Source organism: Dipodomys merriami, unplaced genomic scaffold (genome assembly GCF_024711535.1).
Source record: "Dipodomys merriami isolate MVZ:Mamm:240054 unplaced genomic scaffold, mDipMer1.0.p SCAF_1275, whole genome shotgun sequence".
NCBI lineage: Eukaryota > Metazoa > Chordata > Mammalia > Rodentia > Heteromyidae > Dipodomys > Dipodomys merriami.
The window spans coordinates 84,434-103,582 of NW_027202577.1; the positions used below are offsets into that span (position 1 = coordinate 84,434).

A 19,149-nucleotide genomic window follows, 5' to 3' on the forward strand; every position below is an offset into this window, starting at 1 on the left:
CACACTATATATAAGCATAGATAGATATATATGTATGTATGTGTATAAATATATATGTGTATATGTATGTATATGCATGTGTGTGTCTGTGTGTGTGTGTCTGGAGAGAGAGAGAGAGAGAGAGAGAGAGAGAGAGAGAGAGAGAGAGAGAGAGAGAGAGAGAGAGAGAGAGAGAGAGAGAGAGAGAGAGAGAAAGCCAGAAGTGGTGATGTGGTTCAAATGATACAGTGCTAGACGTGAGCAAAAGAAGTTGAGTGTGATTCCTAGAAATGTTGTTTGATGATACTTTTTGTCCTATTCATGACAGATAAAACTTTCACTAACTTATGTTATGTGTTAGTATAATTACTTCATTTGATGAAATAGCTAATATATATTTTTTACCTTTCTGAGAATATAATTTTAATGAAATAAACTGTAAAATTATTCATATGTGAAAAAAAAGAAGAAGTTGAGTGACAGTGCTGAGGCCCTGACTTCAAGTCTCAGTATTGCCCACCCCCCCAAAAAAATAAAGAAAAAGGAGAGAGAGGGGGGGTGGGGAGAAGAAAGAGAGAAAGTAAAAAAAGGAAGGAAGGAAGGAAGGAAGGAAGGAAGGAAGGAAGGAAGGAAGGAAGGAAGGAAGGAAGGAATGGTCAATGACCTGTTTTTCTTACCTGTAGAGAAATGCCCCAAACATCTAGAAATTCAGGTTGGGGCAAAGATAAAACAGCTATCTGTACATAACTCAGCTGCCACATCTCTCCCCCCCCCCCCCCCCCGCCTATCTAACCCTGAAAACACCCATGAAGTCAAGGAGCTGTGTAGGTCTCTCTCCCTTCAAGAGCACCCACACTGTATTAGAGTATGTCCTTGTCTGTCTGTCTGTCTGTCTGTCTGTCTGTCTGTCTGTCTGTCTGTCTGTGCCTTTTTTGGGGGTCTGGTTGTCTGCTTGCCTGCTTGCTTACTTACTCCATAAAAACTCCACCAGAGTGACTCCTCCAGAAATTCTTATTCAATGATCGAAATCAAGGGTCCTAAGGGAAGAGTCCCTACATGGAAGGGTAAAAAGTCACTAACCCTCACCTGTGTTTGGTGACAAGAAGAACTCCATACCAAGAGTCTACCTTAATACATGAGGGCAGGGCAGGGAAGGAATAATTTATTCAGGTGATCTAGTCAGTCACAGTAATGGGTCTCTGGTTCCCCGTCCATGTCTCCCTCTGTGTGTGTGTGTGTGTGTGTGTGTGTGTGTGTGTGTGTGTGTGTGTGTGTGTGTGTGTGTGTGTGTGTGTGTGTGTGTGTGTGTGTGTGTGTGTGTGTGTGTGTGTGTGTGTGTGTGTGTGTGTGTGTGTGTGTGTGTGTGTGTGTGTGTGTCTCAGATCTAGTTGGACTTGTGGATCTCTCACTTGCTCTCCCTTCCATCTCTTACTCTGTGTGTGATTCTAGAGAAGACAGAGAAAAGAGAATAGAGGGGAATTTTACCTTGCTATTGGGTGTGAGGTGGGGTGGAAAAAAAAAGGATTAAGAAGGCCACAGATTGGATTCTTAGAGTGAAAAACCATGGTGAAAATGGAATCGGAAGGAAATTTACTCACCAATCATGTAATCATTGTCCTAGTTCTCCAGACAGGTTGTAATCTTCTTTTCAGTACTGGTGCTCCAGCCACTCTAGAAAGCATACATGTAAGCTTCCACTGGCGCTAGACTTTACGTACTAATTGTAGTCTTGCGCGTCTTTTCACAACCCAGCCTCTCAATGCCATAATAACAGATAACTGGGGAGCCACTTTAAAAAAAAATAGCTTCCCATGGGCTGGGAAGGCGGCTCACTGGTAGAGCTCTTGCCTTGCATACCTGAGGCCCTCGGTTGGAATCCGCAGCACCACATAAGCAAAAAGAAAAAAGCTGGGAGTGGCGCTGTGGCTCAAGTGGTACAGTGCTTGCCTTGAGTTGAAGAGCTGAGGGACAGCATCCAGGACCAGAGTTCAGGTCCCCTGACCGGACCCTCCCCGCCCACAAAAAAAAAATAGCCTCCCAGGAAACACAGGAGCCATTTAGTCAGCTTGCCCCGCCCACACCCAGAAGGGAAGATAGAGGGTGGGTGTTGCTAGTAGTGAGGCAGAGTTCCACAGGTAACTGAGGTAACTTTTGTCTTGTAAATGTAGTCATGGCAACGAGTTACAGTGTTGCTTAGGACCTTTTAGAAGAAACTGGAATTCCAAGGACTGTTATCAGGAAATCTAGGCAGGAAGCCTCTCAGAGAACTACCTTTTGCAAAGGCCAAGGCCTAAGTTAATGAGTGGGTAAGATAAGAACACTGCAAGAAAGCAATCTTACGGTACTGTTCTATACATAATATATTAATAGACTTGAAAAATACAAGAAATATCACATGGAAATGATTCATACAAAACAAAAAATTGAAATGAATTCTTTATTTCTTCTTTTCTTCCTTACCTTTTTTTTTTTGGATGTGAGGATTGAGCTCAGTGCCTGGGTGTTGATATTTACATTTTCACTATTTTATTTTTTCCCCAAGGCAGCTACTAGTATACATTTTTGGGCAACAGCTCCACATGTGGTTTCCTGGGAAATCCTTAATCTCACAGTAGACTTAAATACTACCCTGTTAGGCCAGCTTGGAAACGACCTTTACATTTCTCTCAGCCTTCTAAGTAGCTGTGGGTTACAGAGATGCGCCAGCTGCATAAGGCTAATGGGGCTCATTTTGTACAGGGGAAATTGTCTTTGATTTGGAACTGGAAAGCTGTGCTATGTATCTATAACAACTGCAGTTTCAGGTCTGTTGAAGGTTTCCTCAGGGCTGATTAGTACTGTGTAATGCAGGACCACAAGGCGGGCAGAATCACATGAGGTGGCACTGTATGGTGCCAGTAAAATCAAGAAGCTCTCACTACCCACCAAGTGTGATGGGTATTCCTTCCTTCCCCTGCCCTCGCCCAGAACAAGAGAACGACGGTGAGCAAACTCCATCTAGTGTCCACTTTCTGAAAATACCATGGTTGTGAATTCCAGTTTCCTCTCATGAAATGAATGAATCAAGGAAGGGTGGGGGTGGGTCAGTGTAGGAATTGAGATTAAAAATAATCATTGCAGGCACCATGAGACCAAAGTTTGAATTATAAGATTCTAAGGTATTGTATGAGAAAGACAAGAGTTTTGGGTCAAGGAATTATAAATAGAAACGAAAATGCAATCTGTGACTAAACAGGAGAGAAAATGACAAAATATTGCTTTGAGTTTTGAATGTGATTGGTTAATTCTATTTTGAATGGTGAAGGCCAATACTCCATTTTAACTCCAGCTAAACTATTGTATTGTAATTTTTTTTTCTTTTTTGTCGGTCGTGGGGCTTGAACTCTGGGCCTGGGCGCTGTCCCTCAGCTCTTCAGCTCAAGGCGAGCGCTCTACCACCTGAGCTACAGCGCCACTTCCGGTTTTCTGGTGGTTTATTGCAGATAGGAGTCTCATGGTCTCTCCTGCTCAGGCTGGCTTTGAACTGCGATTCTCAGATCTCAGCCTCCTGAGTAGCTAGGATTACAGGCGTGAGCCACCAGCTCCCGGCTTGTAAATCTTTTAACTTATGATTCTGTAAAAATTACAAACAGATGCTAACCCTCACAAAGGACACATTGTTAATTCCTCCAAGGGACAATCTGTCTTTATCTCTTTCTTTACTGTGTGGCTACACCTAAGCGTTTGGGGCACTATCACAGAATGTTTTATTTATATACGACTAGTTTTCTACCAGTTTTGAGCCACAGCACCATTTATGGGTGTCTCCCGCCAATGGTGGCTTTGAATCTTGATACTCCGATGTCTCTAAGCCATCACTGTACCTAGGATTATAGGCTTAAGCCATAAGCACCCAGCTCAGAGACTAATTATGTTTACAGCAAAAATGTACATTTGGAACTGAGAAGCTACAGTATATAAATGACTGAGGTAGCAGCTCTACTACAGATTTCCTCAGGGTGAATTAGTATTATATCATGCAAGAGTGAAAACTGGCAGATATCAGTACTGTCATGCGTGCCTCAGTCAGGCAGAACACGGTGCAACCAAGGTATGGTACCAGGATAATCACTGATATGCCAGAGTCCAGCCATCACCAACGTTCTTCTCCCTCTCTAGGCAATGTTATGGTGAGCGCTCGCCACCTACTGTCCATTTTCTGCAACTACCCAGGTTAGGAATTCCAGTTGTCTGACAGGAAATAAGCCAGAGAATTCTTGTCGGTCCAAAGGTGGGGTAAAAGGCAGGGCACTGTAGGAATGCAACAGAGTTCCACAGAGGTGGAACCACAGAACTCAGTCCAAGATTTGATTTGTCTTCTGGGCTGCCTGACACTCTCCACAGATTATTCAAAGCAGTGGTATTGGTACCAAGCTAGGTAGCAGAGCCAGGAAAATAAGCAATTCCCTCTCCCCCTTAGCCAACCTCCCCTCACACTTCACAGAGAATAGGAAATGGAGGAAATAAAGGGAAAGAGGGGGCAATATGGGTTATAGATTGAGGTATGAAAAGCCACTTCATTTAGCTGATAACTGACATTTAATATGCCTAAATAATAGCAATGATCTTCACATAGTGATGACATATGATTTCAAATTAATTTATTGTCATATGATTTCGTGAAATTTTATCTCTTGAGAATACAGATGGAGAGAAAGGTAAGGGTAAGGAAAATCTCTCTAACCTTATCTCTTCTTGCATAAACATTTAACATGTTCTGGAAAGGGATTACTAGAAAATACAGTACATTTCCAACAGAGAAAGAATTACACTATAAGTTGAAGATATGCCATCGTTGAATACACAGCATTAGTAATGCATGCATGATGCCTAGGTTTGAGATAAAGACATACTAATGACATGTTAAACATACTCACAAACTGTATACACCTAATAATAGGATATCAAAATATATACAACAAATACTGCCACAAATATGGTTTGGGGATTGATGAGGAAGGAGAGAAATAAATAGAACAAATAAGGGCTGGGAGGATGGCTCAGTGGTAGAGCGCTTGCCTTGCATGCCTGAGGCCCTGGGTTCCATTCCTCAGCACCACATAAGCAAAATGAAAAAAGACGGAAGTGGCGCTGTGGCTCAAGTGGTAGAGTGCTAGCCTTGAGCTGAAGAGCTGAGGGACAGCACTTGGCCCAGAGTTCAGTCCCCACAACCAGCCTCCCCCCCCCCGAAAAAAAGAGAAAGTCAGCCCGCCATTACATCACACCTGATCAACAATAGTACATAAGGCTGAGTAAGGCTGACCCCAAATCCCTCTTAACTTCAAATCACATAACTTTTCTTCACTCATTGCCTTTGCAATAAAACACAGGCCAAAGGATCCATGGTAGTCCAGACTCTGTCATCAGGTCACAAGAAGACAGACAGGTAGAGAAATCCGAATCCCACCTTGCTTTTGTATCATTCCTTTTGACTGTGAAAGGGCCTTACATGCCTTCTCCTGGCTCTAGCTACAATCCTTTTCTCCCTCTCAAGGACCAACTGCAAGAGCACACTGAAAAGGCTGTGGGTCTTTCCTCAACATGACCTCCTCAACAGGACCATTAATTGACCCCTACTAAGCATGCTGTGATTTTCAAAATCAATGACTACTTAGATAAATTTAAAGTGCCAATAAGATAGTAAAGAATTTCTAAATATAGTGATACAATACTTAGTAGTTCATGACTTATGACAAAGCAAACCAAAATCTGTTTTTATTTAATTGACATGTTTGTGTTTGGCTTTGCCACTCATGCTTTAAGTTGACCTTGAAGTATGGGATGTCTACAATTATAATTGTTTTTAAGGTGGAGGTATAGCTCATCAGTAGATAATCTAAGTTTCTGTTAGCAAAATGAGTCCCTTCCCATAGCTTTAGTCCATTCCCTCCCTTCTCCATAGCTTAACATACTCCCTTCCTAAGCAACACTAGGCCCACATAGTAAAGGCAGTACATAATCAACTTCCAACCCCCTTTACCTTGGGTTGGCACTTCTCTGGGACCAATACCACCATATAAGGCAACAAGAAACCCTTAGGGTGACCTTCAGATTTGGGCAGTTGCAGGACCCTTATCTACTAGGTGGATAGGAGGCATAAATCCTAGTCTGACATGATGAAGCCCCTGGCCCACACGTGGACACCAGGGTCTCCACCTCCTAGCACCTTCTAGCACCTCCTACACCTCCTAGGTTATATAGGTCACCCCAAAAAATAACCGGTGCTTCTTCTCATTCCTCCCTTGGGAGAAGGAGTCTTGCAGGCACTCTTTCCCCACAAATAAACCTTTCTTTGTTCTCTGTACCTTGCTGTCTGCATGGTTATCTGGCAAAGTATACTTAATATTAATTTTGCCATCAGTTCCTTTCCAAACACTGGAAAACCAAAAAACCAGACATCTATTTCTATATATGTGTACATATATATGAAGGCGTGAAAAGGTCAACAAGTGTATTATCAATCGTTACTTCATTTACAAAGAAATGAAAGCACAGCACAAATACATCCACGACTCTCTCTTTTAAAACAGCTTTGATGTTCTACATAATCCATGCAGATTAATGAAAAATACATATTTTAACATGTACCCTTTCATGTTCCTGTCCACAAACGAATCTATTTGTCAGCGTAAGAATGACATGTACTATCTGACCGGGCACTAGGCAACCTAATTTTTATTTCCTATATATCCCAAACTTAAATCTACCAGGAAGTTATATTGCACCACCACCACCACCACCACAAAAGCTTAGATTTTCTCAGAAACACAGAATCACATTAAAAATTACCTTACAATTTTTCCAAACTTCAGTAGGTGGTATAAATGCTGCATGACTAACAAGCTGGCTATACATAAACTGAGGCCCCGGTGGGGCTTTTGTGTATTTCCTTCAACACTAGTTCCTGAAACCCAGGGATTCCATTCAATGGTAATGCCTGCAGGTTCTGGTCTCCATGGTGATTGGGCCCTGCATTCCCTCACATCTGGGTTTGCATTCCTGGTGAGCCAATCTGTGCGACCAAGCCACATCTACTGACCCAAGGAGAAGCCGTTTCGCTGAAAAGCCTCGGCTCACGCAGGCTGCATGAACCTGTACTGAATAAAGCCTCACGCCATCGTGCTCTCGCTTGCACACTGGCGGCACGGGGGGCGGAGCCCGGCCTGGTGCTCGCGGGGAAGGGTGGCCTCGGGGCTCTGGCTCCGGGTAGCGGGGTCGTGAACGTGGCTGGCTCATGTCTGGGCACGGATCCTGGTCTAAACTTGTGGTAGAGAATCAGAAGCGCTGAGCAGCAGGCACAACTCTGGCCAAGGCCTTGGTGGCACCATCCCAGGAGCTGGATCCGGTGAGTCCAGCACGCCATGCCTTATGGAAACATCTGGTGGGAGGTGGCGGATCCTCCACTGCCCCGTAAGCCCCACTGCACATGCGCAGCCCTGCCTCCTTCCGCGCGCCGCCCCCCCCCCCCCCCCCCCGCATTGCCGGAGGTCAGGGTCCGGAATCGGTCCCCTAGTCAGGGTTGTCAGTGGCCGGTGCAGGGTGTGGTCGATAGGACCCGCTGGGGGAGCCGCCGGGCAGAGAACTGGGTCCTTCCGGGGCTCTGTGTGGACCGGCTCCGGGGGCGTTCGTGGGTCATGGGAACCAGGGTTCGGACCGCAGCACCTAGCAGCAAAGCGGGACAGCGAACAGCATCAGGAGATGGAACGGCCCCCAAGTGTGCTGGACACCCACACATTGTCAAGCCGCCTTCGTTGAGGGAAAGGCAGGGAGAGGCAGAGCGGCTCGGGGACAATCTTTCAAGAAATACCCGACTCGGTATCTCAACCGTCATGGGAAAAGCTGCGTAGATGAAATCGGAGGCAGGGGCTGGGCCACCGCACCCGCACCGGACCGCGGTGCCCGCAGCTTCTACGTCCCTCCTGGCCACCTCCTTCCGCTGCACCCTCCTCCTCTCCTTTGCCCTTTTATTAAGGGATGATAAGGATCACTCTTAGTGGAGAAGGACTGTCCTGAGAGCAGCCCAGGTCTCCAGGGCCAGGCCATTCCACGGGCTGGAGCTGAAACTACTGCGGTGCTCAGAGCTTGGGTGCAGTGAGCGCTGCTTCCCTCCAGAGGGCGCGCTCAGCGCGTGGGTATCATGGGGCCCAGGGTGTAGTGAGCGCCGCTTCCCGCTAGAGGGTGCTCTGGGAGCGTGCACATGCTAGGTTGTTCTGTCAGACTCCCTTCTCAGATAATGATTAGGAGAGTCACAATTAGGCTTGCTTCACATAAAACCTAAAATGAAATAAGTTCCATGCATGTATTGTAATGATAGGACTTGAAAAACAATTAGTATTTACCTGTTTTCTGTATGTTAATGGCTGCTTGGATAGGTGAGGTGAACTAATGTAGGAAAAGTCAGGGTGATAGGGTTAGAATGGGGTAAAGAGAAAAATGAAAAGTAGTGAAAGTAATTTTCATGATAGCGAGTACATATGAACAGACATTCCATGCTAATAAGTAGGTGATGAATGGTTGAATTAATTCAGATCATTACTGTGACTTTAGGAATATCAAGGTATAGAGATGAATATGGTTCTGGGGGGAATAATTTTCAGCATTGTCAGAGACTAAGGCTTTGCAGGTAATGAGTATAGTTATTTTACACTACAAGAGTAATACCAAACCCACAGCAGCTTCACAGGCTATCAATGTGAGAATATTATTACGCATTGTAAAACACAGAGTAAAATGTGTGTTCAAGATTATTACAGTGAGCCAGGAACCGGTGGCTCATGCCTGTAATCCTAGCTACTCAGGAGACTGAGATCTGAGAATCGCTGTTCAAACCAGCCCTGGCAGGAAAGTCTGTGAGACTCTTGATCTCCAATAAACCACTAGAAAACCGGACGTGGTGCTGTGGCTCAAGCGGTAGAGTGCTCACCTTGAGCTGAAGAGCACAAGGACAGTGCCTAAGCACAGAGTTCAAGCCCCAGGACCAAAAAAAAAAAAGATTTCTAAAGTAGGCGATCATAAATAATGATGATATTATACTGTCAAAGCAGAGAGGAAGAATGTGAGACCGGAAACATCAGAGCTCAACATACAGAGTAGCTACCATTACAGGCATGAAACACCAATGCCCAGCTTAATAAGGAATTTATTATTATAGAAATACTTAAGTAATTGTACAAAGAACTTCAGTTCAACATATCAGTTTGTGAGTGCAATGTATCATTACATTTACTAATAGTATTTTATGAAGTTGATGTACAAAGGGTTTTAATTTCCATACTTGAGATCATGAGTACAATGCATGTGATAGATGTCACCCGTTTTATCATTCTTGTCATCCCTTCCCCAGCCCCCATCACCTCAGTTTGTCTAGTTCCATTTTCACACATTCACATTGACTATCATGGCTACATTCATCTACCCTTCCTGTCTTCACTTGTCTACCCCAGTTTCCTTGACATTATCCTTCCTGAATATACTACACTGTAGTTCATGGTTTTGTGCAGGGTCCTATTTTCCTTAGAAACAGCTATTATTCCAAGATCCATGACTTAGTGTGTGGTCAGGGTCAACATTTCACTAGTATGTTTTCCTAGGTGGTCAGCTTTCTACCCAAGATAGAAGTCCTGTGGGTTTTGTTGTTGTTTTTGTTGTTTCCCCAAATCTTTGCATTTTCTTTTTATTTATTTCTTGCTCTTTCTTTTTCCTTTTCTTTTGTCGGTCATGGAAAAACACTCTGGGCCTGGACCCTGTCCCTCAGAATTTTAGCTCAAGGTTAACGCTGTACCACTTGAACCACACTGCCATTTCCAGTTTTCTGAGTGGTTTATTGGAGACAAAAGTCTCACGGCCTTTCCTGCAGGGGCTGGCTTTGAAGCACGATCCTCAGATTGCAACATCCTGAGTTAGGATTACAGGCAGGAGCCACCTATGACCAGTGTGTGTGTGTGTGTGTGTGACCAGTGTGTGTGTGTGTGTGTGTGTGTGCGTGTATGTGTGTGTGTGCCCCAGTCCTGAGTATTGAATACTGACGCTTGAATTCAGGGCCTGTGTTGTCTTTGAGCTTCTTTTTTTTTTTTGCACTCTGCCACTGGAGCCACACCTCCACTTCTGGATTTGTTTGGGGCAAGTTTCTGGAGTATCACAGATTTCCTGCCTAGCCTGGCTTTCACCCTTAATCTTCATATTTCAGCATCTCTAACACAAAGATGAAACTTTAATAATAGCAAGCTATCATGTGACAGATGCCAATATATTAGGTTTCCTACACAGACTACTGAGTTCTCAGTATCTCTAATGTGAGTTCAGACCTCCAAAACAGCAAGCAATAAACCATCATGACTGTCTCTGGGAATATACAATTTTTAAAAATATTCAATTACCAGCTGGGTGCCAGTTACTCACATCTGTAATTATTGATACTCATGAAGCTGAGATCTGGGGATTGCAGTTTTAAGCCAACCTGGGTAGGAGTCACTTATCTACAATAAGCTAATCAGAAAAAACTGTGTAGTGGCTCCAGTGTTTCAATGTGGCTCAAGTGGTAGAGTGCTACCCTTGAGCACAAAGAGGCTCAGGGACAGTGCCTAGGCTCAGATTTCAAGACTTGGGACTGGAAAAACATTCTTACCAGAGCTCCCACAAATAACTACCTTCCTTTATGATGAAGGTTTACATTAACTATATTTATTCTCTGTACCAATAGCAAATGCCACCTTATCTTCATAAATCAAGACTTGCTTCAAAAATTCTATTTTGTAAAAATAGAAAAATGAAAAATTCATAAATCAAAAGTGGCTTACATTAAACAAACAAGTTTCTGCCGGTCGCTGGTGGCTCACGCCTGTAATCCTAGCTACTAAGGAGGCTGAGATCTGAGGATCTCGGTTCAAAGCCCGCCCGGGCAGGAGAGACCATGAGACTCCTATCTCCAATAAACCACCAGAAAACCAGAAGTGGCACTGTAGCTCAAGTGGTAGAGCGCTCGACTTGAGCTGAAGAACTGAGGGACAGCGCCCAGGCTCAGAGTTCAAGCCCCACGACCGACAAACAAACAAACAAACAAACAAGTTTCCAGAGCTCAGAATTCAGGGCTCAGCAGGAGACTTTGCTCCCACAGACCTAGGACTCACCTGACCAGTGCCTTCTCATATCCAGGAAGTCCAGAAGGATGTTGTAAATGATCATGAGGTTCATTAGGAATGTTACCAGGTAGGGAATAGTGCACTTGATTAAAGTCAGTAGAATTGGATGGGGTGATAAGCTGGGCTCAGAGCTCCTTCACTGACCTGAGAGTCACCTCGGTGTGGTGTGACTGACATAAATGGTCAAATGTAAGCTGTCTCTAGTAAATCAGAAATCTTGACAAAAAATCATTTATCAGAGGTGCAGGTAAGGGAACTACGATATTTTTCTATCAGTGCAGGACAGAAGCAATGGTGTTTTTTAAACATTTATTATTATTGTTGTTATTGTTATTGTTATCTTTAGGTAATTATACAAAGAAGTTCCCATTCTACAAGACACTATATAAATACAAGGTGTCTGACAACATTGTCACTCATCCCTCCTAGCAATGGTGTTTTGAACAAGAAAAAATAATGAGTCAGCAGTGGAAGAATGCTTGCCTTGCAGGCATGAGGCATGAGTGGGGAGGTGCTGGTAGGAGGCAGATAGTGCTGGGCTTGGAACCAGAGTGAGGAGGGGCAGCTGCTAATCATGACAAATCTGGGAACAGCCAGCCAGCGGGGCGACCTAAGGACATTCACCTACCAGGGCCCACGAGAGGGCCACATCCAGGGCACTTGAAAGCAGGCAGGAGGGACCAGGACACTGCAGTCCTGGAGAGAGCCACTATGGACTCCCACTAGTGTGTCCTGTCCCTACAGACTGTCCAACAATGCAGTCTCACTTTATTCAGAAGGAACTGGGGAACCAGCTCAGGCCCCGATGCCCTGCCAGTCCCCACTGCCTTCTCAGGCCACCTCCCTTCTCTATCCTTTCTTCTCCCTCCCTCCTCAACCCACACCAGAATGGAAAACAGAAAACATTATTTTCAAGTCTTGTTTGTTATAAGATTCTTGAACATAAAATAAAGAACACTTGCAATAATATAAAGGGATAGCCCAATTTAAAAATGCTCAGTGCTGAACACCAGAAGTGCTGAGCTCAGAGCTGCTGATGGCTGTTGTACACCTGCCTGAATAGACTAACCAACACTCAATATTGCACAGTAAACTACAATCGTTTATGGGGATTTTCATCTCCATTGTTTCAAAGAAGTTCCTCAGCAATGTGTCATCCCACGATGGATCATGCTGTCATCTTATTTAGTGAGCATGCTGAGAGCTGGAGAATAACAGTTCAAAAGCAGCCTAGGCAGAAAAGTCTAGGAGATTCCAACTGCAAAACAACCAGCTAAAGGCCAAGCCAAAGGCATTTTTCAGGAGTTAGAATACCTCATGCTCTGCTATTGTAATTATGCAATCAAAGGTGTGCACATGTGCATCCTGCCTGGGAACACTGCAGTTTCTAGCTTCTGGGCAGCAGGACAGGGAGTTCATCTCTTCTTTACTTATTTGGTAGAATCTGGCTTTTTGTATATTTCCCTATATTCTCTATGTTTTATTTACTGATCATAGTGATGAAACTCGGGGCTGGGCACTGTCCCTGAGCAATTTGGTTCAAGGATAGTGCTCTGCCACTTGAGTCACAACATCACTTTCTGCATTTTGGTGATTAATTGGAGGTACCAGCCTCATGGACTTTCCTGGGCTGAGTTTGAACCATGGTGCTCAGATCTCAGCAGCTAGCATTACAGAACCATGGGCATAAAACTTTTGTTAGAGGTTAGTCCTTATTGTCTTAGTCAAGATTTTAGCTGAGATGGAGTCAGAGGAGAAGGAGCAAATTCATCTTGACTGTCTGCTTTCAGAAAAACAACTTATTGCATTTAATTTTTCTATAAACTCTGCTCTGTTTCTAAAGAAACTGAAAACTTTTTATTTTTTACTTAATAAGCTGTGTCCCTGAGCTCTTTTGGTTGAGGAGTAGCATTCTGCCATTGGATCCATAGCTCCACTTCTGGAGCTATTTTGGTGTTTTTTTTTTTGTCGGTCGTGGGGCTTGAACTCTGGGCCTGGGCACTGTCCCTCAGTTCTTCAGCTCAAGGCGAATGCTTACCACTTGAGCTACAGCGCCACTTCCGGTTTTCTGGTGGTTTATTGGAGATAGGAGTCTCACGGTCTCTCCTGCCTGGGCTGGCTTTGAACTGCGATCCTCAGATCTCAGCCTCCTGAGTAGCTAGGATTACAGGCGTGAGCCCACAGCGCCCGGCTTCTGGAGCTATTTTGGAAATTAAAAAATAAATTAAACTCGGTGGGGAAGGTGGCTCAGTGGTAAGTGCTTGACTTGCATGCATGAGGCCCTAGATTCGATTCCTCAGCACAAACCACATAAGCAGAAAAAGCTGAAAGTGGCACTCATTTGATATGGATGAGTTGGTGTCCCACAAAGTTTTTGCCCAGGATGGCTTCAAACCACAAATCTACTTCCTAGGTTTACAGGTGTGACCCACTATGCCATGGTTGTGGTTACTATCAATTGTCAACTAGAAAAGGCTAAGAAATGCATTAGAGGTTACTAATGCACAACTCTTGGTGTTTAATAGAGGCTATTTCATGAGAGCAATTATGTGCACTTTGCACATAATGTTAACTTGTAACACCCTGGAAAAAGCATTTGTAGACAAACATTTAAAAATACATGTAGGTGGTACCTTGTAGGACCCAGATTTAAGCAAGATGACAGGCTCCATGGAATGAAAATCGGTGTGCCTAGAAGTGGACTTTAAAAGCAGTTTCCTTTGCAATATCTTTTCTCTTCCTGCTTGATAAGCATCATGATACACTATTATAGCAGCAGAAGTGGATAAGAGCAGAGAGAACTATCTTGAAACATTTACTTCCAATCTAAAGTGGACCTTCCTCTGACATCTGATGACAGGACAATGGTAGGCTTCCACACTTCTGTGGTTACTCAGTAGGAATACACTAAAGCCATCCCTCAATCAGATCCTGTGCTTCGTAATGAAGAAACATGCGATGACCATCTTGCACTCCATTCACCATTTGAGAAAATGAAATCTGGTGCATTTACTAATAGAATGTGTAGTATAATAAAGTTTTTTAAACTGCAACAAATAAAAAATAAATTTATAAATTAAATTGAACAAAAAACACCCTAGAAAGTAGTGGTTTTGAGAAGAATTTGAGAGCTTGGCAGCAGTGGCACATGCTTGTAATCCCACCTTATCATATTACTGGGAGCTGGATCAATGCCTACCAAGGCAGAAAAGTGTTGTCCCCATCTCCAAGAAAACAAACAAACAAACAAAAAAAGAGTCCATGTGTCCTGGATGAAATCCCCAAAGGCTGCTCCTCAGAGGGTGATGTGTGATGCTGTGAGGATGAAATCTAACCTGTAGTGGAGCCCTCAGGGTATTGGTCATGTCAGGAATATGAAATGCCTGTTAAGGAGAATGCCTGAGGCTGGGAAGGTGGCTCAGTGGTACAGTGCTTGCTTTGCATGCATGAGGCCCTGGGTTTGATTTCTCAGCACTATATAAGCAGAAAAAGCCAGAAGTGAAGCTGTGGTTCAAGTGGTAGACTGCTAGCCTTGAGCTGAAGATCTGAGGACAGTGCCCAGGCCCAGAGTTCAGGCCCCACGACTGAAAAAAAAAAAAAAAGGTAAATGTCCTGTGGCCTGCAAGTAAAAATACCATAAGGTGGGAATTTTCCTTTCTGATTGAGTGGAAATCTATAATCTGTGCCATTTTCCCTCTAGTGTATATGAGTTGTTTTTCACTTCATAGTGACTCATGCCTAAGAGTTTTCCTAGAATCGCATAAGAAAATTTAGTCTTAAAATTTTGAAGACTTTTCGATTGTTTACAGCCATGGGGAATTCTGGGAAATGGATGGACAAAAACCTACAAGAGCAAAGGTGGAATCTTAGGGTTATGAAGAACTATTTGGGTTCCAGGTTAATAAAGGTGGACTTGTGATGGATATGTTGAGTATTATTAGCATGAGTGGATTAAGAAGTAGCTAGGAGATTAGGAAAGCACTCCTTGGGTTACATTGTGTTACTGCAAGGAGGATTAACAGTGTGGATAGATCTTCACTCAATGTTGATGAACATTACCATCCCATTCTGGGAGCCTGAGAGAATAAATATCCTAAAAGGAGAATGCCAGGTACATCGATATGTTCTCATTCTCATTCTCTCCTCCATCTACTTCCAAGGAATCACTCAGTATGTGAGAAGGTTTTCTTATAAAAACTTACGTGTACTGAAAAATCCTGAAATTATAGGCAAAATAAGCCTGTCCTGCTTTAATTTGTCTGTATCAGATCTTCTGTCACAACAATGGGAACTCATTAAGACACTGCCACTCTCTGCCTTTTACTGGGAACCCTTTCCCCAGGAGAAGAACCATGACCATGAAGAGACTTGCTCTGGTCAGTTGACAGTATGTCACAGAGGCTGGTAGCCACACCAATGGTTCCCATCATTTCGCCAAGCCTAAGTGGCAAGTTGTAGGTTGAAACAGCATTGATGCTCCCCATAGCCTGGACTATTCCAGCTGCATCAAGCTGTCAGTGGTACTCGGGTCAGTGCTATGAGCCTTATGGCTGACTAGATGTGTTGCTCAGTGAGGATATCTTAGAATCCCCCATCTTGCTCCCATGTCTCACTTCTGGTCCACATGCTTACTCCTTCCAGTCATTCACACTGCCTATGTGCTTGTTTGGTTGAAAGCCTTTACTATTAGTTTGGGTCCAGAACTCTGGTGTACATGACAGGTCATAGTTAAGGCAAGGGCTGTCCAACATGAATAAGTACCATGCTTGGGCCCCTTGCAGAATCTGCTTGGTTCAGACTCCACCATGCCCTATGTAGTGCCACAATGGCACTCTGAACATAGGCTCTCTGAACACACACAAGAGACAGACCATTCTTGCTGCTCTAATGCCTCCCAACCCACCCAGCATTCTTGCTGAGCTGCTCCATGGCCCCAAACCTACCAACAAAGTGCTTCTCTAGTATGATCTTGTCATAGCTGCAGGTCACACAGTGTCACCTCCAGCTATTTCTAAGTAGTTTATTGGAGATAACAGTCTCCTGGACTTTGAGCTTCTTTTAGCTATCATTCTACAATTCCCTTTTCTGATCTTATTATATCTTTCCTGAGTATCCAGTATGCTTATTATGTAATTTGCCTACACTTGAGCTGTTGTCATGACTAACAAAGCCAGGTTCACAAGTCTCCAGTGCATCAGGAATAGATTAGCTGGAAAAGCAAAGTGTTCAGAAATCCAAGGCTAGCTTGATTTCTTCATGGCATGAGAAAAGAAATAGAAATCTGCATTCCTTGAGCTCAGAGAGACTATTTTCTGTCTTTCACATAGAATTAAGTTTGTTTAGTCACTAACTTGCAATTTTTTTTTGTCTATTACCATATTTTATATTCTTGGATTTGGAAATCAGGGAGCAATCTAGCACTGAAGGCATCCCTCCAGCCCCATTGGTTAATGTTATATTTTTTTCAGATAAGAGAGGATCCCACATACTTTCCCCAAGTCCTTCCTGACACTTAGAGCTTCCCAATCCTTGTCTCTCACTGTGCCTTACATGGACTAAACAAATTTAAATAGGACAACTCTATACTTCATGAAGAATACTTACTAGAACTTAACGTTGAGACTTTTATTTTTATTTTATTTGTGAACATACTGTACAGCGGGGTTACAATTACATGGGCAGGATAATGCATACATTTCTTACCAAGCATTGCAGCCTCCTCCTTTGTTTACCCTTCACATCCCTTCTGTTAATTGAGACTTTGTTTTTGAAGCACCTTCTTAAAATTTATATTATTTCATTTTAATATATTTTTATTTTTAATTTTTCATTATACAGTTGATATATAGAGGGATTACAGTTACATAAGTTAAGCATACATTTCTTTTTGGACAATGTCATCCTTTCCCCAATCCCAATTTTCCCTTCCAATCCCCACCCGCAAGTTGAATAGTGCATCTTCAGCATAGTGTCTATTGAATACCATTGCTGCATTTGTTCACCCATTGTCTTATTTCATTCTTAAGCCAATACCAAATTCTGTCATTCCTGGCTATTAAGTGAAGGAACTGAAGTTCAAAGAAACTCAAGATCACATTGCTAAAAGAGCTAAAGTTTACAATTGAATAGATTTAGCTGTGCATGATGGTGTGACTGTTATCTCAGCTGCTAGAAGCAGAGGCAGGATATTGTCAGCACGTTGCCTGTCTAGGCTGCATAGTAACACTGTTGCAAAACATCAAAACCAAATGAAAAAAAAAAACAAGGATCTACCAATGCTAGAGATTATGTGGAGATTTACAGCATTAGTCTTTAAGGAAGGAGACTAAGGACACAGAAATGTAGTTTAACTTGGCTGGGATAATGGTATCCTGATCATGGTATCAGGCTGCTGTTCTTCTTTTTCTTCTTTGTTTTTTTGGTTGGTTGTCCTGAACTCTGGGCCTGAGCACTCTCCCTCAGCTCTTGACCAAAAGGTAAGCCCCTTACCAATTGAGCCACAGCACCACTTCCAGCTTTTTTCTGCTTATGTGGTGCTGAGGAATCGAACCCAGGGCCTCATGCATGCAAGGCAAGCACTCTACCACTGAGCCAATTTCTCAGCCCAGGCTGGTATTCTTCAGCAGATACTTTATGAGTAGGATTTCAGTGATGATGGAACTTTAGTCTATATTTCTATTGTCTATATGTGTATAGCTGGTACTTATATGTATGTATTAAACATGTGAAATATGGTTTAGGATAACTGAAGGCTGACTTTAAATTGTATATACTTTTACTTACATTGCAATAAGATGGAACACTCTATTATTCCTTGTCTAATGTTCAATTTTAATGCAAGCCAAAGCTGGTACTGTGACTTTACTTTCAACTACTTCATGGTGGAGACAAAAATAAAACAGGATTTCAGGTGTCAATAACAGCTTGACAGGTGTCAATAACGGCTTGAGTGTCTCTTAATGTGCCAATCCCTATTGAAGACAGATATTCACTTTGTAAATTCTTCAATTATTCAGCAAGAATCTAGGAAAGCACTCTAGAAGTCTAGGGAAAAAAAAGGCAGTGTGACTAAGGCCCTGCTAAAATCAGTAGCCACTCTGGAGGGACAGGAAGTGTCTTGGGAAAGTGTCTGTTATCTGTTGCACTACCTTAGACTATAGCACTGGGATGCTGTGGCACAAAAGCCATGTTCACATGAACTGTCTAATGCTGTTCAATCTTATTTTATCTGTGGCAATCCTTTTCATATGAAATTTGTTACAAAAATGGGGAGCTCTATAATTTGCAGCAAGTGTGGGGATAGAACCATGGCCTTATTTCCTGAAGTAAGTTGCTGTTGGTGGCTCTGGAGGTGCCTCTGTGATGCCAGGATGGCATGCATAGAATACAGGTGGAGCCTAGATAATTCTCAAGGGTCAGCTGCAGATGAGTTGATAGGCTTGTGAAGGAAGGAAATATTTGGAGGTGAGGTGTGATGCCGCCATGACAGCATCTCTAATTAAGTAGTTTGAAATACATTTCAAAAGAGCTCAAGGCCCTGAGTTAAAGCCCCTCAACTGAAAAAAAAATCACTGATTTTTCTGCCCAAGGTGGCTTTAAACCATGATCCTCTTATCTCAAGCTCCTCATTTGCTAGGATTACAGGCATGAGACACCAGCATCGGCTTTGCCTTTCCTTTTCATATTATGCTATAAAAATTTGTATCATCATTTTATTTTTTTTTTGATTTTTTTTTTTTTTTTTTTGGCCAGCCATGGTGCCTGAACTCTGGGCCTAGGCGCTGTCCTTCAGCTCTTCAGCTCAAGGCTAGCACTCTACCACTTGAGCCACAGCACCACTTTCAGCTTTTTCTGCTTATGTGGTGCTGAGGAATTGAACCCAGGGCCTCATGCATGCAAGGCAGGCCACCGTCCAGCCCTGTATCATCATTTTATTATTGTATCATTATTGAGCTATATTTTTAGTGCAATTGTTTGCATTTTCCTCCTCTTT

At 43.2% G+C, this 19,149-nt stretch overlaps 2 long non-coding RNA genes across 3 annotated transcripts in view; one reads left to right on the forward strand and one right to left on the reverse strand.

The window, feature by feature from the left end:
- LOC138824158 (uncharacterized) overlaps positions 1 to 1,977 on the reverse strand; it is a 28,424-nt gene extending 26,447 nt beyond the window's left edge. The window contains exons 1-2 of the long non-coding RNA XR_011371031.1: positions 1,837 to 1,977; positions 1,578 to 1,650 (exon numbers count right to left, since the gene is read on the reverse strand). This is a non-coding gene — a long non-coding RNA (uncharacterized lncRNA). The remainder of the gene's footprint in view (positions 1 to 1,577; positions 1,651 to 1,836) is intronic.
- Positions 1,978 to 7,073: 5,096 nt separating this feature from the next.
- LOC138824159 (uncharacterized) overlaps positions 7,074 to 19,149 on the forward strand; it is a 66,765-nt gene continuing 54,689 nt past the window's right edge. For both annotated transcript variants that reach the window (XR_011371033.1, XR_011371032.1), the window contains exon 1: positions 7,074 to 7,363. This is a non-coding gene — a long non-coding RNA (uncharacterized lncRNA). The remainder of the gene's footprint in view (positions 7,364 to 19,149) is intronic.